The sequence below is a fragment of the Suncus etruscus genome, chromosome 10 (genome assembly GCF_024139225.1).
Source record: "Suncus etruscus isolate mSunEtr1 chromosome 10, mSunEtr1.pri.cur, whole genome shotgun sequence".
In the NCBI taxonomy this organism is placed as follows: domain Eukaryota; kingdom Metazoa; phylum Chordata; class Mammalia; order Eulipotyphla; family Soricidae; genus Suncus; species Suncus etruscus.
The window spans coordinates 9,099,044-9,122,172 of NC_064857.1; the positions used below are offsets into that span (position 1 = coordinate 9,099,044).

At 37.4% G+C, this 23,129-nt stretch overlaps 1 non-coding gene across 1 annotated transcript; it reads right to left on the bottom strand.

Moving 5' to 3' along the window:
• Nucleotides 1-425: 425 nt before the first annotated feature.
• On the bottom strand, nt 426-530 carry LOC126021733 (U6 spliceosomal RNA). The gene has a single exon (XR_007500215.1). It is a non-coding gene; the product is annotated as a U6 spliceosomal RNA (small nuclear RNA).
• Nucleotides 531-23,129: the final 22,599 nt, after the last annotated feature.

Here is a 23,129-nt window from a genome sequence, read left to right on the forward strand (position 1 = left end):
GGGTTGGAAATTTTCTGTTTGTTTGTTTTTATAGGTGCAGTATATGTTGGAGAAATTAGAAAGGAAATATTCATGCTCTAAAAAATAAAATAAAATGTCTTTACCCATGAAGCATACTATTATAAACTGACTACAGACTCCAGCCATGCTAATTGTCCAACCCCAAGGTTTTTCTTTGTGGTCCCAAGAAAAGTTTTATTCAGTCACGGTGATCATAGTCAGTCTTATGTAATTAGAAAACGTGATTTTTGCACAGATCCTAAATCAAAGCCGGGGGGTCATGGAGCATCTTTTGATTTAATCTCACCATTAGGTGATAAGGCAGTGAATCCTGCCCTTAGAGCAAGTTGTTGCTGTTTCCTCATCATCAGGGTGTATTATGGGCCTCTACCGGAGCAGGTTGGTGCCAAGGGCAACATTCAGGCCACCACAGGGGGAGTCAAAATAACATTTATAATCCTTGCGCAGGGACCATGCTAATCTTCCCTGTATCGTTCCAATTTGAGTATATGTGCTGCCGAAGAGAGCACAACATTTATGATCCTAAAAGTTAAACCAAATGTTTTGAATTCTGAGGCCTGTCTTTTAATTAATTTTTAAAAATAAATTAATTTTTGTGGGTTTTCAGTCATATCCTGAGTGCTAAGAGCTTACTCCTAGCTCTGTATTCAGGGCTTAGTAGGCTTTGGGGTTCATATCAAGTGCAGGGAATTGAACCAGGGTCAGCAATGTGTAAGGAAAGCACCCTACCTGCAGGACTATCCATTGCTATCCATTAAAAAAAAAACTTTTGTTGTTGTTTTGGGGCCACACCTGATGGCAGTCAGGAGTTACAGCTGACTCTGGGCTCAGAAATTACTCTTGGCAGGCTTTGGGGGTGGAACGTTGAGGGTGTGGCATATGAAAAGTTGAGGATCAAACCCAGATCAGCCTCATGCAAGCAAACACATTACCTACTGTACTATTGCTCGAGACCTCATCAGTTTTGTTTTTGTTTGTTAGTTGTTTTAAAATATGACCTAGACCCGCATCTAAACTTCTGCTATAGAAATTTGTTAGATTTTTATGATTTCTGTGAAGAGTCTGAATGTTAACTTTCTTTCATTCATAATTATGATTTATTTGTTTACATTTTGTTTATTTATTTGTTTGGGAGCCACACCCAGAGGTGCTCAGGACCAACTCCTGGTTCTGCACTCGGGGATCACTTCTTGCAGTCTAGGGGACCACACTGGATGCTGGAGATTAAACATGAGTAGGTTCCATGCAAGGCAAGTGCTATTCCCTACTTGCTCTAGCTCTAGTTCTCATTATTATAAGTTTTTGTCTTAGTAAAACTATACATATTAAGTAGGATTTTTATTATTTCTCAAATTTCTTTTCTAGTAGTGACAGGAATTGGACACCTGTAAGGCAAGTGTTTTATTGCTAAGTCACATTCAGTTACTTCTTATATATGCTTATTTTGTTTTATCTTTTCAAGTAATAGAACTTCAAAAAAATCTTTTTTTTTTTTTTTTTGATAGGAAAAAGGTGGAGATTGCATAGTGTTGTGCTTTCTCTCTTCCTAATTTGATATATACTATCCACTCTCTCTGAGGATAAAAGGAATCCCTTTGTCTTTATTATCTTTGACCTTTAGTTTTTCTCCCTCAAGTTTAAATTCATTCAAAGTTTTGGTTTCCTTGGCACGAGTCATAGAGTTTAGAATTGTTTGACCAGAATTCTAAAAGTGTGTTTGAATTTATACCCTGCGATACTATTTTTTCTACCTATCTTCTCAAAATATGAGCACTTAAATAATTCCCTGAGCAAGATTAATTTAAATTCATTAGATAGAAGGAGAAACTAAAAACCAGAAACTAGAAGTGGTGATGAAATACAGGCAGTAGGAATAGCAGTTTCTTGCTGGTTAAATATTTCACACATAATTTCTCTCCAACTGAGATGAGTTATTTGGTCACCTCTGACTTGTGTTGCAATAGTTGTTTTCCATTGAAATGACCCATGTGTCTTTGAGTCACCAAGGGCTTTTTGAACTTTTTCCATATGTACCTCCTTTACAGACAAAATTTTTTTTGTTTGTTTTTGGGTCACATCGGGTGAAGCTCAGGAATTACTGCTGGTTATGCGCTCAGAAATCGCTCCTGGCTTGGTGGATCATATGGGATACTGGGGGATCGAACCAGGGTCCGTAATAGGTTAGCTTGTTCAAGGCAGATGCCCAACTGCCTGTGCCATTAAACTATCTTTATAGCTTATTTTGAAACAAAGTTTCAAGATTTTTTTTTCATGACCATTGTCTTTAGTTATGTCCTTCCATATGAGGTTGTGATTCATAGTTGAGAAGAAAGGATCTTGATTGGCATTTTTTAACCAGACTTTTGTCATGGATATAGTGTTTTACTAATTTCAGAGTTCATTCAAATATATAATTGCATTTCTTTTTTTAAAATTTTCTTAACAATTCACTGAAAGGAAGGAGGAAGTCTGGCATACTATCATAAGCACATTCTATCTTGTCTGAAAGAAGGAGGACATTGGCAATCAGAATAAAATGACTATTTTTTAGGCAGAGGGGAAGGTGTAGGGAACAGAAGAAAAGTGAAGCCATCAGATAAGAAGGCATTTGGCAGAAGTCATAATACAGTAGATAGGATGCTTGCCTTGCACACAGCTGACTTAGGATCAGTCCTAGACACCCCACATAGTCCCCAGAGCTTTCCAGAAGTGATCCCCAAGCTCAGAGCTAAGAGTAAGCCCTGAATATAACTGGGAGTCCCTCCTCCCAAAATTTAAAATTTCTTTTAAAAATAAGGCATTGAAAGAACCTCTGTTGTTGCTTTTTATTTTTTCTGTAACCATCTATCTCTCTTTGTTACTTTGGAAAGTATGGACTAAACGCCTCCACCGAACACAGCTCCATCTGTCTGAATTTCTCACTCATCTCCATCTGTCTGAATCTCTGACTTAACAAAAACCATTCACTAACCGGCAAGAAACAATTTTCCAGCTAGATACCTGCATTCTCCAAGAATGTTTTTATTTGTTTTTTTCTCTCCATGGTAACCAAGGCCATGACTAAAAGCTTGACTCAATTTGACTAACATTCTACAAATTCAATGGAATATAATCTATCACTAATTCTTGATAAACATCTATGATCATATCATTTTGCTCTTCTTTTATTCACTCTCTCTCTAAAAAAAGGCACAAAACCCTCACAGACCCTAATACAAAAGACCACTGTAAGAAGACAACTTAGACTTATATCCTGAGATTCCCAAACTCAAATCTAATCATGGAATTTTTTTAAAACTTTATTGATTGATTAGTTGGTAGGTTTCTGGGCCACACTGGGGTATGCTCAGGGGTTACTCCTGGCTCTGCACTCAGAAATTGCCCCCGGCAGGCTGGGGGACCATATGGGATGCCAGGTACCGAACCAAGTCTCTCCCAGGTCCGATGCATGCAAGGCAAAAGCGCTACTACTGTATTATATATCCTGCCCTCCAAAGGCAAACCTGAAACCTTTGATAAAACCCCATAGATAAAAATCCTGCTAATTCTAATGGTGGGTGTCTTGGTTGATAGACAATATCTTGACATCATCAATACTATACTCTCTTTTTTTGGGGGGGGGATTTGGGTCACACCCGGCAGCGCTCAGGGGTTCCTCCTGGCTCCATGCTCAGAAATCGCCCCTGGCAGGCTCAGGGGACCATATGGGATGCCGGGATTCGAACCACCGACCTTCTGCACGAAAGGCAAATGCCTTACCTCCATGCTATATCTTTGGCCTCAATACTATACTCTCTTAATTTCCCTTTTATGTTTCTGTTCTTTAGTGTCCTTTGTTGGTATTTCATCTTTTTATCCATTAAAAGTTGTATAAACAGGGCTGGAGAGATAGGATGAAGGTAGGGCATTTACCTTGCATGCAGAAGTATGATGGTTTGAATCCCGGCATCCCATGTGGTTCCGCGAACCTGCCAGGAGTGATTTCTGAGCATAGAGCCAGGAGTAACCCCTGAGCGCTGCCGGCTGTGACCCAAAAAAACAAACAAAAAAAAAGTTGTATAAACAGAGCTTACAATATCAAAATGTACATGTACGTATTTTCTGGCAGTGGAAGAGAGGTTTTGAGTGACAATTGGCAATGCTTAGCTTAGCACTCTGAAGTTGTTCCTGGGTTCCAGGAAACTTGCAGTTCTGTGTTTGAACCTGGGCCTTCCACATACCAGGCATCTATCCTAGACCACTTTGTGAAATCTTCCTGGACCCCACAAATAATGCTTTTTAATGGAAACTAATCACTAAAGTGTTAATTTTGCTATCTGAGTTTCTTGTAAGTTGCTCAAAATGGAAAGGATCTTGAAATGGAAAGAAAAACAACCTAAGGCCCTAGTGATATAAAAATATGTATTGGGCTAGAGAGGTAACTCAATGGACATAGCACAAGCTTTGCAGGCTTCAATCCTTGTCACTGTATGGTCCCCAAAGTTCTGCCTGGTGTAGCCCCTGAAAAAAAGAAAAACAAAATAATTCCAAAATAATAGTGATTTTTTAACAAATGCTAGAAATACTCTGATGCTTTTACTAATTCATGTAGTCTGCTTAATATTCTTATTCTTCTTCTTATTATTATTAATAATTATTATTTTAATTTGTTTATTTAGCTATACCCAGTGGTACTCAGGTGTTACTCCTGAGATTAATCAATATATTTCATATTAATAACCCTCCCACCTCTTTCCTCCTCCTGATGCCAAAATTCAAATCTGGGGCTTCACAATGCATCTCTTAGCTATATCTTTGGCTCAACAGCCAGGATGTTTATGCTTATTTTATAAATAAAATTCAGCAGTTAACTGGAAATGCTAAGAATGACCTGATTATATGCGTGCAGTGTGAATACTAATAGCTGTATATAATGTTTAGACTTGGCAGGTTTAATAACTTTATGCATTTTAATGCAATTTAAATTGTATTTGAAATGAATTATTTACCTGTCTTGGGTCTCTTTGCATGTTTGGTTAACATTTTTGGTGTGAGTGTGAGGTGGGAATTGAGAGGAGAGAAGTGTGTGTGTGTGTGTGTGTGTGTGTGTGTGTGTGTGTGTGTGTGTGTGTGTAAGTGAGGTAGGGCGGATAGTAAATAGGTAGATAGTTGCCTCTGTTTCCAAATTCTGGTCAGTTTGAAGTCAGTTTGGTCACATGCAAGTCAAGCACTTTACCTGCTGTAATATCTCTCTGACCCCTCAAGTAGAATTTTTTTCTACTAGTATGTTGGAAATCCGGACTTCAAGCTAGGCACAAAAGGACATCACCCTAATCAACATAGTCAAATATAGGCCTGGAAGACCCTGGACACCACTGCTGGTCCCCACACCAGACATAATGGATCTTATTTAATAATATTTTAAAAGGTGTGTAAGTAATTTAGTTCTAGAACTGTACATCAGTATTTTAAAAAATAATTGAAACACATTATTCTAATTGCATATTCAATTAGATACTGAAAATTACAATTTTCCCCAGTATAAAAACAATCCACATTCATTTATTTAACTTAGAAAACACAAATAGAAAAATTGAAGAAGTTAACAATTGTAATCACATCACCCAGAGAAAACTTTTTTTAGTGTGTGTTTTTGGGTCACACCAGGCAGCATTCAGGGGTTACTCCTAACTTTGTGCTCAGAAATCGCTCCTGGCAGTGTTGGGGGACCATAAGGAATGCAGGGGATGGAACCTAGGTTGGGCCAAATGTAAATGCCCTACCCTCTGAACTATTGCTCTGACTCACAAAGATAACTTTTAAATGTACTCCTATTAATTCATAACCAGATGACTTCATATTATGTATTCCATTGTAACTGGTTTCATTCACATGTTGCTATCTCTTGATACTAATTAGAATTTATCTGAAATATGAAAAAGTAATTATTCCCAAAATTTTAGCTATATTTACTATATTATTAAATTTATTTAGTTATTATTTATTTATATTACTAAATATATTTCCTGTATTACTAAATTTACTATAAGTTCATAAAATTAAAACTTTAGGGCCATACACACATTCTGTATTTGAATATAAATGTACTCATCTTATTTGGAAACATCAGAAATAAAATGTTTAATTCTAGCTATTATTTTTTTGATGCTTGATAAGCATGTTCTGTACTTTTGAGATACCTCTGTGGTTTAGAAATTAATTGATTTAAAATCATTTTTTAAAAGTGAGTTTTCCCAAATGATCTGTTTCAAGTATTAGGATGCTGCCTCTCTGCGTGAAAGAGAGACCCTTTCATTCCCACTTCTCTGCATTCTACAAAGATGTTTGGCTATTTGTCATGAGTCGCAGACTTCATTCATCACTCGGGGTACATCAGTGACCAACGCTGAAGAAAGGGCCTTGTTTTCCAGCAGCTTATGCTGCAGAGAGCAGAAGGAAAGTTAAACATGGTAATTCATGATTACACTAAGGTCTAAAAGGTTCTAGGAAAATAGTGAAGAGGACAAGGGTAGAAGTAATTCGTAAAGAAAAAATGCCAGGGGGAAATAAAAAGGATTAAAATTTCCAAAGGGAAACAGGTCAAAGTAGCACATGCCTTGAATGCAGGAATTTTGGGTTTGTCCCTAGCACCTGCCTCATGGTCCTCTGGGCAATGCTAGGAGCAGGGCCTTATCACTGATTTATAGTAACCCTGGAGTACTGAGTAGTGCCGGTGGCCCAAAAGCCAAAAGCAAAATAGAAAGATAGTTCTGAATTTAACAGGATGGGTTAAGTTTTGATAAAGATGGTATTTGTGTTGAAACTCAGAAACTCTAATTTCCTCAATAATTTTTTTTACGTTCTTTTTATTAGGCTTGTTTTTCAGGCCACTTGCAAGTTCTTTATATTGAATATATATTTTATATTTAGATAAAATATAGATATTATAATATAAACATAGTTACATTTAATATTTTACATTATTTTAATATTTGACCTGTATATAAATTCCAAAATCTTTACTCACTGAAGAAGAGGTTGATGTCTGAGAGATGGTAAGTGGGATGACTATAAGAGCATTGGGAAGTTATAGCTCTATCAGAATGGAATACATATAAGCCACAAAATGTTTCAAGTTTCAAATACAGTTTTTGCTTGGTAAGAAGGGTTCTACAGAAATAATTTTATAAATTTAGCTGGGAATGAAAGAAGAAACAGATGTTCTGATTTCTTGACTTTCACAATAATCTTTATTTTTAAAATGTACAGTTTGAGACTTGTCTAGCAAGTAAAATTATAGATAGAGTAAGATAGTTTCTTGTTTTGTTTTGGGGCGGGGTCACACCTGACAGCACTCGGGAGTTACTCATGCATGGGGGACCATATGGGATACTGGGATTCGAACCATTGTCCATCCTGGATCTGCTGCATACAAGGCAAATGCCCTACAGCTGTGCTATCTCTCTGGTCAGAGAGTCAGATATTTTTCGCAACTGCAGAAGTACACAGTACATTTTCCAAAGTAAATAAACCTTCCATCATCATAACACAATTTCAACTAAACTTAAAAATTGATAATACTTTTGAAAAAAGCCCATATTTAAAAAAAATAAAAGGTCATGATTGCAGAATTGTGTCTATAATAAAAGCATAAAATGCTGTGCAGGAAATGCTTCTTTTTGTGTTTTTTTCTGAAGAGAGATTCTTTAGAGACTATACATTTTAGTTTTTCCACAATGTGCACATGTTGCTTTAATAAAGATCTATTTCTTCATCTTACCCAGGCTTCCAGGTCTTTCCACAAAACAATGATAAACATGATTCTGAAACTTCGTTCTGAAACTTATTGAATGGTTAGTTTTTCTTCTAACTGCTGATGACACTGGAGCAACCATCCTTCTATTCTCTGTCATTATACTCTTAGTTTTCTCAACCAATTATGGCCTTAGGGAAAAAGAGAGGATAAGGGCGTAGAATAACCTATTACTTTTCTCTTTTCCTTGATATACCCAACCTCAGTAAAATTTGGGTTTAAAATGTGTGATGTTAATCTTTCACAATTCAAAAATAAAAGTGGTTTCTTAACAAATAACAAAAATATTTTGGTCATTCTAATTTGTTAAACATTTGTTTAAAATAATTTCTAATTATGGGCTGGAGTGAGACCACCAAGAGTAGAGATTTGCCTTGAACCTGTCCAACAGGCAACCCACCCATATGGACCCCAGACCTTGGCCACGAATGGCCCCTAAATACAGAGCCAGGAGTGACCACTGAGACCCACCAGGTGTGGCCCAAACCAAAAACACCAAACTTTTCTAATTATATACTTTAAAGATTTGATTTATTAAATTATCAAATACACAGAGTATAATTGGAAACTAAATTGTTGTTTTCATACACAGTATGAATTTTTGATCTAGTAATTCAACCCAAACTCTTAATTACCTTCCTGAGACTACAGAAGAGATTTTTTTCCTTACAATTAAAAACATTGGTTTTATGAATTCTTTTGAATTTTATAAAGTCTAATTTTAGGCAACCTCAGAGAGTAAGTTAAAACTATGAATTAAGGAGGAGCTGGAGAGATAGTACAGTAGATAGGGCGTTTGTCTTGCGCATGAAAGACTCAGGGTTCAATCTTTGGCATCCCATATATATCCCAGAGCACCATCAGGAGTGATTTCCTGAGGGCAGAAGCAAGTGTAACTCCTGAGCACAACTGGCTGGGCATGACCCCCAAAAAAGCAAAACAAGAAAACTGAATTAAGGAAAGATCCTGATCTTTTCCCTCAACAACTGAGTTTATAATCTTGACCCCTATGCTTGTGCTTATAACTTCCATCATAACTGTGCCCTGGATGTGAAGTGTAATTAAAGAAAAATCCTTGTGACATTTACTTAAGAAAGTAAAGGAAACAAGACAAAACACATATCCTTTATTTTTATTTACGTGTTCAAGTTTCTCATCTTAGCAGATTTGCTGTATGATTGCTAATAATTAGGGTGGGCCATTCACAAGATGGTTACAGTGTTGTTCTTTTTTAATGTACTGGGGATTTTTCATAGAAATTTCTACTTTTCTGAAAGGAGGCTAATTGCCGGTGACAAGAGGGAGGATAAAATGGGAAATTGTCTAATAGGTCTAGTGTTTCAGTTGTGCAAGAGGAAAGTATTCTAAATATCTGTTGCGCAATGTGTACACTAATACCTTACTGCAATCTTACAGTGATTTACAGAGTAAATTTTTTATCACATCATTTTGTCTCAATAGGCACACAGGGAGTATGTCCCTCCAATGTGTCTCCAAAATCAGGATAGTTTGCAGAAAAAGAGGAAAAAGGCATAAGGAAGGTAAGGAAAGGAAAATAGTTCCCTATTTTGTCCAGATATAAGCTCATCTCCTCCTACTATTTTCTTAGAAATAGGATAGATTGAGAACAAGTTCAAAGAGATAGCTAAGTTGCCAAATGCTATGAATCAAAACTATGACAGGAATCATTTAAGTAGAAAAGTGTCATAATTATACTTTAAAAACCTTTGGAATAAAGAAATTGACACTGGTAGTTTCACTGGAAGCTACTAAAAGCAATAACTACTAAAGAATTGAATTACTTTTTCACATACTTTTATGATTATTATTCTACTTACATCTGTTAATAACTCCTTGAGTATATGCTGTTGATACTAGGAACGCATCATCCGCCCAAATTACAGATACTGAGAGAAAATTTTATTTTTTGTTTTTGGGCCATACCCAACTGTGCTCAAATCTTTCTCTTAGATTTTCACTCAGGGGTTACTCCTAGCAGGCTCTGGGGACCACATGGGACGCTGGGGCTAGAACCCAGGTTGGCTGAGTGCAAGGCAAGTGTCCTACCTGTTTGGCTATTGCCCCAGCCCCTGAGAGAAAATCCTTATAAAGGCTCATTAATATAAAAATAAATCAAAAACAGATTAGATTTTAAGTAACTAATTAAATGCTTTAAAACTTTCACTGCAAAGTTTCCACAGTAAAATGAACCAACTCAAATATAATATGATAGTTATGACAGTATAAAGAAAGAACTTTGGTGAAGGATGCAGAGATAGAACAGTGATTAATGCCCTTCCCTGGCACAGGGCCTCTAAAATAAAATAAGAATTTTGGTTATTGGCAAGTGTAATATATTTTTAGAAAGTATTACATTATTGTAAAAATCCATTAAGTATATATCTATTTACTTAGAATTTTCTTTTGCTATTTTTTGTTCATTATTCAAATGAACTAGGTTAAAAAAGGCAATGATAAAGCTACTTTTTTGTTGAAGCTACAACATACAATCTACATAGAGAGCCAAATTGGATAATTACACTAATAAAGCACAATTTTTGGAAAAATAATTATAAATATTGTGCTTATCTCTAAATAATGTCTCTAAGAGAAGAGGTATCCTGAAGGATGGCCTTCTTTGCCTGAAAGTCCAGTGCTTTAGAATATGGAAAACCTATTATTAAAAATCCAAGAATAAGGTGCACTGTTTTCTTTGGGAGAGGATAAAATCCATTTTGATATAAACTGTTATCTGACAAAAGTTCATATCTTTTATAAATATTTTCTATTACCTTTAGAGAAAAGGAAAACAATAAAGTCATTCTTGGGCCACATTCCAAAACAGTAATTTACACCAAAGAAATAGCAAGCTATTTCCTTGTTGTAAGTTAAAACCTCTGATTTATTGTTTGTAATAAATAATGTGCAGGGTAAGATGTCCTGTCAAATTTTCATTTTAAAGACAAGAATTATTACATACTTTTTGTAACGAACAATTAATTATACCTATAAAAACAATAGTAAATATAAAAAATGATAAGTAATCTCATGATTAAGCACATAGAGATTATTCATTGATTTTCCCTGTTATGGTCCATTACCTTGTGTTATATTAACACAAAATCTTAAATTAATTCTCTATTGTCAAAGGCTGCTCATCTCTGTGTTTGCTAATAAATAAAGTCATTATCAGGAAAAATAAGCAAGTAACAACCATAGGAAAGTTATTAAAGTAACGAGCTGCTGTGAAATGGTGGGTTGTGTGTTCCACAATCCCCAGAGAGGGAGAGGGATCCCATGCCCCCAATCCAGGTAGGACAAGAGACACAGGTCCAGCAGCAATTCCAATGCAGGAAGTAATCCACACATAGTTGGAAGGAAGAGCAGGACAGAAACTCACACTGCAAGCTGTTCACCCACAAACCAGTCACTCCAACACGTGGAACCAGGAGCCAAAATGGCAGCTTCTCCTCTAGGCCTCCTGAGTAGCCTTAAGTAGATTTTATTGGGATAAAACAAGCCCATTCCCAAGGGGAGGGGAAAAAAGCCAGATGAGGAGACAATGGGGAAATGTCTTTTCAACAGGTAAACCAAAGGAACCAATAGAGAGATATCTAATTAGAAGGCAATATGAGGACCAACCTAAAGTCCTCTACCAACCATCGTTGGGACTGGGGCTTTGATACAGAGGTAGTCATGTGTGAAGCCCTGGATTAGGCCAGAATCTGATGAAAAATTAATTAACTTTATTTGTGGAATGAGAATTCAAATTCTTCATCTTGATTCTGAACCATAGACCTTTAATTTGTTTTTATTTATATTGTTTTGGGTCACAGCAGACTGTGCTCAGGGCTTAGTCTTGTCTCTGTACAAGAGTACAGGGTTCATGTGGGGTACCAGGGATTGCTCAAGGCAAGTGTCATCCAATGGAATGTCTTCCGTCTCCAAACCATAAAATCTTTTTTCCACAGTTCCTTCTTCCTTGCCTCCTTCGTGAAGTCTTTTTCTTTCTCCCCGATGCTTCTCCATTCCAATTTTGAGGCAAAGCTTTTAACATAGGTACACATACTTGCTTATTTATGATGGATTCTTTCTAATGTCCGACTGAGCATCCACCAATATGAGGAAGAAAGCCTTCCACTCACTCTTTTCTGTGTTCTACAACTTTCTTCTCCCTTTCATGTAGGAATCCTACAATCTTACTTAGAATTTAGGAAGTAATTATTTCCTTTTCTTACCTTCCTTACGCCTTTCTCCTTCTTTTCTGCAAACTATCCTGATTTTGGAGACAAATGTGCCTACTGAGACAAAATGATGTGATAAAAAATTTACTCTGTAAATCATTGTAAGATTGCAGTAAGGTATTAGTGTACACATTGAGTAACAGATATTTAGAATACTTTCCTCTTGCACAACTGAAACACTAGACCTATTAGACAATTTCCCATTTTATCATCCCTCTTGTCATCGGCAATTAGCCTTCTACTTTCTGTTTCTATGCCTGTGACTATTCTCAATAAGAGAAATCATATGCTGTTTATCCTTTTATTACTGGGCTTGTTTCACTCAGCATACTGCCCTCAAGGTACATCTATGGTGTGAGCTGTGATTTTTTTAGATATGTAGCCACAAATGAATAATCTAGAAGTTATAATATTAAATTCATCTCTATAATGTTATCGATACAGACTGCTTTATTATATGTTACTACAGCAATACACAAGACGTCAATGTTTTTATGTCATTGGAAATAGTGCTCTTTTCTTTAGGTTAATTTTTGTTTGGATAGTGGACATGCCAATACTCTTTTGAATTTGTTTTGCATCTCCTAATGGTCTCTTTAGTAACTTTAAACATTTTGTTGTTATAAGTAAAAACACAGTGTATGCTGTGAACACTTGAGCATTGAGGAATTTACATTTTAACATTATTTATTTTTATTTAATTAATTTATTTTGGGTCATATCCAGCAGTGCTCAGGGTTATTCCTGGCTCTGCACTCAGAAATCGCTTTGGGCAGGCATGGAGGGGGGGCATATGGCATGCTGGGATTTGAACCACTATCCATCCTAGATGGACTGTGTGCAAGGCAAACGCCCTAACACTGTGCTATCTGTCCGGTCCTACATTTTAACTTTTAACTGCCACTTCATAACCTAAGTGACATTCTCTTGACTTTCCCAGGAGGACACAGAATCAGAGTTTAAGTAAACTTTCTAAGTGTAGAGAGTTAATAAATGGTAAAAACAGAATTAAAAATCAGCTCTGACACCAACATTCATATTCTTGACCACAATTTTTTCCCCTTCCTTTTGCTTTATCCATTAACTTTCTAAAGCAAAGTTTGGTGACTTACATACACCAAACTAGGAAAGGGAAAGTAACATTTGTTAAGTGCCTTTTTTTTTATGCTGGACACATTGCTAAATGCTAAATGTGTATGCAATAGAGGGAAGTGGAAAAGGGAAGTTCTTAAATTTTTCCCCGTGCAAGGGTTTACTCTATTTGTGTGGTTAGCATTGTAAGTTGTAGCAGGACAGCCCCTGAAGAGGTTGACTGATGGAGGGATGGAGAATGAGGCCCTTTTCTTCCAGCTCGTAGCACGTGTCTGCCACCCTGTCTAGCCCACGGTTCTGAGGTGAAACGGCGGGTAAACAGCTCGCAGACAATCAGGCTCGTGGAAATATTTGCTTTATTTGGATGGACAAAACTGAAGTCCAAAGACTCCGATTCAGTTCCAGCCAGCAAAAGCCTCTCGCCTTCCACAGACCCTTGCTCTTATAGTCCAGAGTCAGGTCCCACCCAATGGTGGGATCAGATACCAACCAATGGTGGAAGCAGAATCAGGTCCTACCCTAGGGTGGGGGCAGAATGCCAGGTCACACCCTAGGGTAGGGCACAATCACCTAATCAGATTAGGGTGAGCAACATAGTAATCCCCCAAAATATTTACATACACAACAATTCCCCCTTTTGTTTTTAGTAAACAAACAATATTGTCTACAATTATTAAAAGAAAAATTAGTCAATAATAAAAGAGCGGCTGTTTGCATAAGCGCATCACAGGAAAATGTAAAGAAAAACTTCTAACCTAAGCACAGGGTGTCTAAAACCAGAAACATGTATCAAGGAATCAACTACAAGCTCCTGAGAAGATAAATCTAAGACGTACATAGATCTTTCGAAGAGACACCAGAAAGGTTGTGTAGCAGGCAAGAAGAAGCACCTTTTCTTTATTTGTTGTTGTTGTAGGTGGTGGTGGTGGTCGTTTTTGGGTCACACCTGGCAGTGCTCAGGAGTTACTCCTGACTCCACGTTCAGAAATCGCTCCTGGCAGATACCGGCATTTGAACCAATGACCTTCTGCATGAAAGGCCAACGCCTCGCCTCCATGCTATCTCTCCAGCTCCATTTTTATTCAAGTTCAGGTAGACCAGAAAGCCCATCTTTGAGGGCATTGAACTAGGCCTTTATTTCGGAAGAAGTGGCACATACACCCTCTGCACAGTGGGGAGCCACTGCAATGATGATCAATAGGTATCTGAACTTAGTCCAAGTTCTTAATCCGGTCTGAAGTCCATAAGATGTCTGAAATTGATGTCGACTATTTATAGATGGGAGCTTAAGTCACAAACCAAAACAAAATGTTTAAGGCAGAGACCCTCCCTGTGTAAATAAACAACTTGAGGGCCCATCCAAAATGGATGGAACCTTCTATAAACCTAGTATTTTGCCTATGATGCGCCCACGCAAAAAACCCTGAGAACAGACAAAAATATCATTTGGGAAATTATAGACAATAATATATAACTCACAAACCTAAAGTCAAGAAAGCAAAACCTTAATGTAATACAACATCGATTCCTAATATTAAAAACTAAAATAAAAAAACATTAATTACGATAGTCAAAAGAAGCGAAGTACCAAACATAACTTCAAAGGATTACAGTTATAGGAAAAACAACAGATGTAATTTCTACAGAGTTCAATACCAATGTGTAAATATGAGGGGTCTGGAACTCCAAAAAGACCGGCAGAAGACACTTGATGGGTCTGGAAAAGCCGGTTGAAGCCTTGTACAGGAGATAACATCAAGCTGAATGAAGAAGGAAGGCCAGTACAGTCATCCATGTGTTGGGGCATCCCCAAGCGTTACATCATTACATCATAAGTTGGTTGGGCTTCTGTATTTCCTTTGGGATCGGTGCAATCTTGGGGTAGCCATTGTAGAAACGGTCAACAATAGCATTTTGTATGTGGATGGAAAACCAGAAATTCAGATAGCACAGTTTAACTGGGATCCAGAGACTGTGGGTCTTGTCCATGGATCTTTTCTCTGGTGTTACATTGTGACACAAATCCCAGGTGGCTTCATTTCCAACAAGTTTGCAGCATATATGGTGTAAAACTCCAACAGTCATGGATTTCTTCTTCCCGCCGAGATCAGGAAGCTTGTAGTTGTGGGTGAAGGAGATGGGTTGCACATGTGAAATCCTGAAAATTAAAATGTTAAGGACTAGGAAGAGAGAAGGAAGGATAAGGAAGACTAATTTGGGGAAGATAAAGTTAGGAAAAAGGAAACTATGTACAAAATATGCAGAACAGACAGACACTAAACAAGACATACATACACAGACTTCACAAAAAATATGGCCATAACACTCACTCATACTAAAAAATATTTGTTGGAAAGGATCCAAAATAGAGCAAAAGAGAATTCAGCTGAATCAATTAAAAGCTCCTTAAAATGTAATAGCCGGCAATTGTTTAGATAAATCATTTCAAATTCACAAAAAAAAAAATTTTTTTTTTATGGTTTTGCCTAGCAGATCTGAAAGAGAATTTCATGCATAATACAAACATGGACAACTCTACTATACGTGTATATCAGTATATATACAAAGTTATTGTATAACAGTAACTTTATGATAATCAATCATAGGCAAGAAGCACTGTGAAGAAAGTCCACCTAAAATTATCATTATGTAAGCGTCTTAAAACCTAAATTGAGGGAAATAAAGCAATGATGTTAAAATAAAAAGAGTGAAAGTCGTTAAATGAGTATACCTAGAAAGAAAAACAACATTAATATGATGAGAAATTTCTCTTTCAGGTGAACCTTGACTAAATTAATTTGTAAAATTTCATGATTAACTGAGACCTAGAGCAATAATGAAATTAAGACATAAATCCATCCTACAAGGAAACACATTGGGGATTCATGATTTTCAATCTATATTCATTGATCATGCCTGTGGAAAGAATCCTAGAGCATTAATAGCAACTGATAAGGAAGTAAAATGATTATCTGGTGTTCATTGTAGATCTCTAAGAAGTATAAAACAGGATGTATGCTGCTGTGGATTTCACCAATGTATTAGGGACTTTTTTGATCTTCTTGTCATCAAAATTGATCCAGTGTTGTTTTGCAGCAATTTTACAGTATGAAGTACAGTGTCCATAGTGAACTTTACCATAATGGTTTGACACCGATGATAAGTTGTATTTCTTAATCTTGCTTTTATTCTCTGAAGTGAATTCCTCTAAATTGAGGTCTTCTAAAGGAAAATCTACATAAGTATGCAATTTTTTTATTTGTTTGCCATCAAAAGCAAAACGTTTCAAGTGTATTATAAGTACTGGTGGCAGTTTCCATAAGTACGTTTTCTTTGAAAAATCCCTTCTATTTTTGCAACTGTTGCACAGAACTTTGTTGTCATTTCTTAATTCTTCTTCTTTAAAAAATTCAGAGAGGCATTCCTGTAATGTACATTTATCTGTAGATGTAACAGCCAAAGACAAATGAACAAATGTCTCATAAACCTCAGACTTTTGGTGGCAAGTGAGACACTGGAGTATAGATTTGAATTGTCCTTGAAAGAGATCATAAATAATAGATTTATGAGCCTTTTGGTGTTCTGGACTAAATTGTTCATAATTTTCATTTCCCATGAGATGTGTAGTTTTGTCTGTCATTAGATTTACAGTAAGCAAGTCCTGATGTAATCCCTCTATTAGGAACATCAGTAGTTCGTGAGGATCCTGCTGATTGTGTCCAGCAAACTGGTCATTAAGTAAACCAATTGTTACTTTGAAGCTTTCAGGGTTAATATATCTATGAAATCCATTTCCCATGGTTTTGATGAGCCGACCAAATTCTTCGGCTAATTTACCTTCATGCCCCATCGGATTTTTCTTGTTAATATCCTTTTTATAATGATCTTTATAAAAATACTGAGTTAAGTCTGAAATATTATACAAGCATTGCAATATTGAGTTCATGTAGCAAGAGTTTCCTATATTTTGGAGCCCAGTTAAGACAGGTTCCTGTCTTTCCTTTTGCATCTCGGAGTGTAAGGGTTTATCACTACCATCAGTCTCACTCATTGTATGGTGTGTGACAGCTAAATCGTTCCCTGCCCCAGAGACCTTAGTAATATTACTGCTGTTAGTGTCTGAAGTATTCTGTTTTTTCTCTGAAGGGGAGTTTGTAGTCTGAACCTGATCATTTGTGCTAGCCCGATTTCTAACAAGACGTAATGGAACCCAAAATTTTTTGGGAGGGTCATCATTTATAGAAACATAGGCATAACCCCTTCCTCTTAGGAGAAGATAGCCAGCTATCCATTTTTCATCCTCCTTGATCCAAATAGGTTTATGGGTTGTTTCTTGTCTCTGAATATCTTCTTTAAAATGTCTTTCCGCTGCAGTGTAGCTTTCCCCTTGGGGTAAGTTAAAGTAATTTAGTGTGATAAGAGTCAAAGACAGCAAATCCGTTGGTGGTAAACCTCTTTTTCTATTTTTTTGCAATTGAGTTTTTAAGGTTCTGTGAGTCCTTTCTACAATGGGCTGTCCCCTACAATTGTAAGGAATTCCTCTGAGATGTCTTATCTGCCATTCCTTACAAAAAAATTCAAAAGTTTTGCTAACATAGGCTGGCCCATTATCAGTTTTTATAGAATATGGAATACCCATCACAGAGAAACATTGTAAAAGAAAACTACAAGCAGCCTTAGATTTTTGAGAAGACATGGGAATTGCCCACATAAACCGAGAATAAGTGTCCACCACAACATGAAGATAAGGTTTCCTTGGAAATAAATCTGTTTGAGTTATATCCATTTGCCAAAGTTCGTTAGACTGTAAGCCTCTTGGGTTTGCTCCTGCTATGTGAGTCTTTTTTGTTAACGGTGCACATACGTTGCAGTTTTCTACGATTTCTCTAGCTTGCCTCCATGGAATTTGGTAATTCACATGTAAACGGCGAGCATTTGTGTGTAGGGCTGAATGTTCCTCTATAGGTGATTTAAATATAGGCATTGCTAGCAAGTCAGCAGTTTTATTTCCTTGAGCCATAGGTCCTGGAAGACCTGAGTGGGCTCTAATATGTGTGATGAAGATGGGCTCAGTTCGTTTTTGAAGAAGCTGCTGTAATTGTTTAAGTAAGTCCTGTATGATCGGGTTATTAGCATTAAGGGATGCAGTGGCTATCACATGACATAAATTTACCACATACAAAGAATCAGAAACTATATTCATGGCTTCAGATACATTTTCTAATAGGTAAATTAACGTTGCTAATTCAACTTTCTGTGCAGATTTATATTTGGTATCTATGGTCATATTAATGTTGTCTCCAGTTATTCCTCCTTTTCCATTTTGGGATCCATCAATGTAAAAAACCTTGGCATTGGGAATAGGGGAATCCCGAACAATTGAAGAAATAACAAACTGAGTTTTCTTTAAAAAGTCCCAAATTTTTCCTGCTGGATAATGGGAGGATATTTCTCCTGTGAAATCTGAGAGGGCCCTTTGTAGAGATTCATTAATTGGCAATATTGACTCAATTTCCTTTTTTGGTACTGGCAAAACTATTATATCTGGATCAAAACCTAGTAAAGATATAGATCTGAGTCTTGCCTTGATAATAATCTCTGAAATCAGTTGTAAGTAGGGGACAACTGAGCGAGGTTGTTTGTTATGTAAATACACCCATTCCAAAGGTCCTGACTGTTGCATCAAGGCCCCTGTGGGGGTTTCTATAGTAGGGAAGATTAACAGTAATACCTTTTCTCCTGGGATGAATCTTGAGAGAAACGATTTTTGTAATCTGCTCAAGAAGATGTCCAATTCATTTTTGGCAGCTGTTGTTAAATTTCTCGGGCTATCTAAAGCAGGATCACCCTCCAACGTTTTAAACAGATTAGATAACTCTGCATTTGGGATTCCTAGTGCAGGGCGGAGCCAATTTACGTCACCTAAAAGTCTCTGAAAATCATTAAGCGTTCTGAGGTTTTCTTTTTTGATAGAAAATTTTTGTGGACGTATAGACGTCCGGTCCAAAATAAAACCCAAATATTGATACGGTGGCATTATCTGTATTTTTTCTAAAGCTATTTTCAGTCCTGATGTTTGTAAACAGTCAGTAACATAAGAGTATAATTCCTGTAAATCTGTTTCGTTGTTCATTGTGAGCAAGATATCATCTGTATAATGAAATATCATGGCTTGAGGAAATTTTTCACGAGCAGGGCTCAAAACCTTATCTACAAAAAACTGACACATGGTTGGGGAATTCAGCATGCCTTGGGGGAGAACAGTCCATTGGAAACGTCTGCAGGGATGGGTATTATTGAGAGAAGGAACTGAGAATGCAAAACGTTTTTTATCATCTGGGTGGATAGGAATATGGTAGAAGCAGTCTTTCAGATCAATTATAATTAGTGGCCATTCCTTTGGAATAACTACAGGTGATGGTAAACCAGTCTGCAATTTGCCCATAGGTATCATGGATAAATTTATAGCGCTAAGATCCATCAAAAGTCTCCATTTACCGGATTTCTTTTTTATAGTGAATATAGGTGAATTCCATTGAGAAAAAGATGGTTCAATATGTCCTAAACTTAGCTGTTCCTCCACTAATTCTGTCAGCACCTTTAATTTATCAGTTTTAAGGGGCCACTGACCTGTCCAAATTGGTTCATCAGATTTCCATTTTATTTTTATTGGTGCTGGTGTTTTTACGGTAGTGGCCCCCACTAAAAATTTTGGGTTTTTAAATCAAAAGAAGGTTCGGACTCTTCTGGAGCTAATGGGATGTGGAATTCTGCTTTCCACTGTTTGTGTAGGTCACGGCCCCACAGGGATGGTGAAAATGGGCCCACGTGAGGTCTGATTATTGCTTTTTGATTTTCTGGGCCGTAAAATAGTATAGTCCTCGTACTCAACAGACAGGAACTCAGGCCTCCTATTCCTTCTAGGGAATACGGGATTTCCTGAAGAGGCCAATTTTCTGGCCATTCTTTATCAGAAATTACGGTAACCTGAGCACCCGTATCTATCATTCCATCAAAGGGTTTGCCTTCCAAGTGAAGTTTGATCATTGGGTGTTCATCTTTACATTTAGTAACCAGAGCCACGATTGGGTTTTGAGCAGCACCCGGATCTGTGCTTCCAAAACCTCCAATTCTAGTCTTATCTGAAGTCCCAAATTTGACATAAGGCACTATTACTATCTGGGCAATCGCTTCTCCTTTTTTAAAGGTCCATGTAACTGGTACAGTAATAACTACAATGATTTCTCCCATGGAATCTGAGTCAATGACACCAGTGATTACTGATATACCCTTTATGTTGAGGGAACTTCTGCCAAGAATCAAACCCATGGTATCTGGGGGTGGCGGGCCTACAATGCCAGTTTCTAACATGTAAGGGCATGCTCCTGGGTAAATTGTAATGTCCTCTGGGCATAATATGTCTAATCCGGCACTCCCTGAAGTAGAGTGGATTAATTCCCTTATCGTGATGAATTTTCTTGGGCTGGGCTTGGAAGGATTATTGTCTGTGAACTTTGCCCCTGATTTGGAAGGGCCTGGGGGGAGGCCCTGTGGGCGTTTCCCTGCATCTTGTATGTGTGTTCTTGGGGAGCTGAATTTATAAGGAGACGACAATTTCTTTTGATATGTCCCTGTTTTCCACAATGGTAGCAGGCGATTTGCCTCCTGGGGACTGTGTTGAAACCTCTACTTAGGTTATTATTAATGAGGTTTCTGGATCTGCAATCTTTCGCCCAGTGGCGACCCCTTTTGCATTTTGGGCAAAGACCTGGTTTCCGGAAAGTGTTCTGTCCCCGAGGGGAGTAAGACATTGTTCCCTTGGTAACTGGGAAGGTTTGTACTGAGTCTGAGTGGGGTGGGGGTTGGGGTTCCACATAGACATTCCGGCAGGCATAAAGGTAATCATTCAGATCTGACTTTTCATTTAATGTATTCAATACTAATCTACAGGCTGAATTTGCATTATGATAGGCCACAGATTTTACTAGGAAGTTTCTAATCTCCTCATCTTCCACCTGTAACTTCAGAGCATCTTTAATCTTACCTACAAACTCTGCAAATGACTCATAAGGGCCTTGGGTAATTTTTAAAAAGTTTCCTCTACCAATGCTGTTAGAATCAATTTTTTCCCATGCTGACAATGCAATCTCCCTGATTAAATTTAAGATTTCCTTAGGTAAAGCTGCTTGTGTCTGAATATTTGCAAATTGATTTTCTGCCATCAATAATTCATACGATAGAGTAACACCTGCCACTTGCTTTTTCATACCATCCGGACTATATAATTTAGCTTTTACGCCTTCTGAATAGTACATTTCCCATTCAGTTCGCTGTTTAGATGACAGGCATATTTCAGCGATTCTTTTAAAATCATACAAAGTCCAAGATGAGTTATGACTCCAAAGTCTTAATAACTCCACACTGTATGGCGATTTTGGCCCATTTTCTTTACATGATCTTTTAAACCGATCTAATTCTTCCATCTGATAGGGTACATAGTTAGAAACATTTACCCCGTCTATAGGGGATAAAGCCTGATTAGCAAAATTACTCTGAATAGAGCTCTGAGACTGAGCATGTGGTTCATTTTTTGAATCTGCTCTGCTCTGCGATTCAATTTTGTGACTAGAAGGAGGCATACTTCGTGGAGTTAGCACTGGAGGTAGATCATTATCTGAGTCACTACTGTCAAGCAATTCACTAGAATCAGGCTTAACATTCTGAGTTGTTTTTCTTCCAGCAAAAATTTCTATATTGTTGATGGTGGGGCTGGATTCGTCAGCCTGCACCTTGGTCTGAGTTTTCGTCAGATAAATTTCATTATTATCTATACTGGTTTTAGCCTCACCATTTCTACACTTTCTATTTCCTAAATAGAAATAACAGCAAATAACTATGCTCATAATAATAACGTTAGTCAACACAGAAATTCCACAAACTATGATGGCTAGAGACACTACACTTTTCATTTGAAATATAGACCACAACCATCCAACTGCAGTGATTGTCCTTAGATCAAAACCAATTAGTTTTAAACAAAATGGAATGATCCACTTGTATACTAGAGCACCAATGCGTAAGACTAAGGGTGGTAAAATCCACATGACTAACCACAGAAACCATTTGATGGTCAGCATAGGAAATTTCCAATGAAATATTTCACTTACAGTTCTGAGGGTCCAGGGTTCAGGTCCCTGTCCGGGCGTCATTATGTAGCAGGACAGCCCCTGAAGAGGTTGACTGATGGAGGGATGGAGAATGAGGCCCTTTTCTTCCAGCTCGTAGCACGTGTCTGCCACCCTGTCTAGCCCACGGTTCTGAGGTGAAACGGCGGGTAAACAGCTCGCAGACAATCAGGCTCGTGGAAATATTTGCTTTATTTGGATGGACAAAACTGAAGTCCAAAGACTCCGATTCAGTTCCAGCCAGCAAAAGCCTCTCGCCTTCCACAGACCCTTGCTCTTATAGTCCAGAGTCAGGTCCCACCCAATGGTGGGATCAGATACCAACCAATGGTGGAAGCAGAATCAGGTCCTACCCTAGGGTGGGGGCAGAATGCCAGGTCACACCCTAGGGTAGGGCACAATCACCTAATCAGATTAGGGTGAGCAACATAGTAATCCCCCAAAATATTTACATACACAACAGTAAGTCATATTGTACAATGGAAAGAACCACTGAGTTTGGATTTCTTACTATAGAGTATTTATTTATAAACTCGAGGGTCTTTATAAAAAAACTGGTAAATAAGTTTCCAAGCAATTCATAGGCATTCTCAAAAGAGCAGTGCCAATGGAGTTGATTGCATCAGTGTGGAGAGAAACTATCTAAGGAAGCAATCTATAGCACTAAGCTATTATAGAAAAAAAGAAGCTTACTAGGGATTAAAGGATCAAAATAAATAATTATGTATATACAATAATTACTAGCAGCATCTCTTTGACACTTGTTCTTTATTCTACTAGCTCAGTTTTCTCAGT